Source organism: Phalaenopsis equestris, unplaced genomic scaffold (genome assembly GCF_001263595.1).
Source record: "Phalaenopsis equestris unplaced genomic scaffold, ASM126359v1 Scaffold000202, whole genome shotgun sequence".
Classification (NCBI taxonomy): domain Eukaryota; kingdom Viridiplantae; phylum Streptophyta; class Magnoliopsida; order Asparagales; family Orchidaceae; genus Phalaenopsis; species Phalaenopsis equestris.
Window position 1 is genome coordinate 2,006,109 of NW_018164644.1, and position 1,962 is coordinate 2,008,070.

The 1,962-nt window shown below is 30.9% G+C and overlaps 1 long non-coding RNA gene across 1 annotated transcript; it reads right to left on the reverse strand.

Annotated features, from left to right (window-relative positions):
* Window positions 1-171: 171 nt before the first annotated feature.
* LOC110022801 lies at window positions 172-1,224 on the reverse strand. The gene is made up of 2 exons (XR_002293811.1): window positions 1,133-1,224; window positions 172-462 (listed from the first exon to the last, which is right to left on the reverse strand). It is a non-coding gene; the product is annotated as an uncharacterized LOC110022801 (long non-coding RNA).
* Between the last annotated feature and the right edge of the window lie 738 nt (window positions 1,225-1,962).

Below are 1,962 nucleotides of genomic sequence, written 5' to 3' on the forward strand. Positions count from 1 at the left end.
TTATTAACAGTAAAAAGTAATGTTTAAAATTTGAATTTAATATAAATATATTAAAATTTATGCATGAGATAAATGAATATATAAGAATTAATGGTGGTGTAAATTTCTCCAGGGGGGGGGAGAAAAACATAGATCATAGCACGCAGTAAGCTAAACTGCACCAGCAAGCCATTGAAGCAATCGCAAAATATCGAAAAAAACCAAATCGAACAGATAAATCTTTGAAAATACAGACTGAATCCTCAAACCACAAGCATCCTAAAATGTAGGAGACACGGCCACAACTTCATAGATGTGTCACAGGATAATATGGCCAACATTTGAGACCGAAAATACTCCTAGAAAATTATAAAACAAAATCTACAGCAGTTGTTTTCTCGCGAAAAATAAGTAGTAATAGACCCAACTAGCAAACGAGCGGTTCCGTAACATCCAGCAGCTTTACATTGAACATAGCAGGAACTGAAACAACAAAATTAGATAACATATGTATTACTACTTTCTATGGCAGCTAAAAAAATATAGCATGTGAGAAAGTCAAAAGCAGTCTCCATAGAATTTCCAGTAAATGTTTGTAGCTGCCATTGTGAGAGATTTGTCGTTCTAGAATTTTGTCAATAATATGATTTTAGATCAGATAATGCAATTCATCACCTTCAAATACTTGAATGCAAAGATGCATATATTGTTTTCTACATATAAACATCTCTTTCAATGAAAAGAATGGGTGCGGAATTTTACTAAATCCAAAGCTCACATTTGTTGGGATTTGGGCAGATCAATTTCAGTAGCATCCATGTGACAAGCTAATGTGCAAATGATAAAACACTGGGTGTAGGAAAAGGAGGCACGATTTTAAAAAATGACCAGTTTATTAAATTTATCATTTAATTTGCTATGGTAAGACAAACAATGGTTTCAAATTTGACAAACATTCTCAAAACTCCATTATAAAAGAGGATCGCAATTTCACATTTTTTTTAAAAAAAAAAATGAAATCATTCACATTCAAAATAGATAGACAGCATCAATATTTTTAAAAACATGTTTTTATTTGCAAGCAAACAAATAAGACTTTGCTAGAGATCAAAAGCAATGTTGCTATTAAATTTTATGCTTTTAATGATCTCACCTGGATACAAGCTGAAAGCATATAACTGCAGGCTTTCAAGAATCTGCAACAAAACCGAACATTAGTCCGGCCAGCAAAAATTAACAAGCAGCAAAATAATTAGATAACTGTATAAACAAGAGTAATATGAAAGAACACAAAAACAAAGTAAACCTATATATTGAAACATATAATAAGTTCTACAGTCAGGAAAAAATATGCTTATTTTACGCCTAATTAAAACTTGAAGTTGCATAATATACAAGAACAGAAGTAAAACAGCCGTGTACAGTAGCGGTGGCTCAATCACAGCAAAATGGTAAACCTTATGTTAGCTCAAAGAATTTTTAATCAAATGGACAAAACTTAAATTATTCATGCTTAATAAATATTCATTCCTAATAAAAACTGCATGAGAAAATAAAGATATTTAGCCAAAATCTTCTTATACAACTTTATCCGTTTAACCTTTGACCTAGCCCTTTTTTATTTCATAATCATTCCACATTATTTTCATTAATCATAATGTAGAGAAGGAAACAAAAACAGGTTACTAAGAAATTCAAATCTAACGCTCATAAAAGGAGAAAGCTTCCCCAAAAAGCTATTATCAACACTTAACCTACGTAGACAATTCCCGGCCAACAGCAAATATAGAAACACAAGACAATTCCCCGCCAGCAGCACATAGACACACAAAGTTCGAGAAGAAATACAAAATTTTATTGAATGATTGAATATCATTAATATGCCTAAATAAGTTCTATTTATAATCAAAACCTAACCCATAATTGGTAGTTCCCCAAATCAAACAACAAAAGCAAAATAATAATAATAATAATAATAATAAT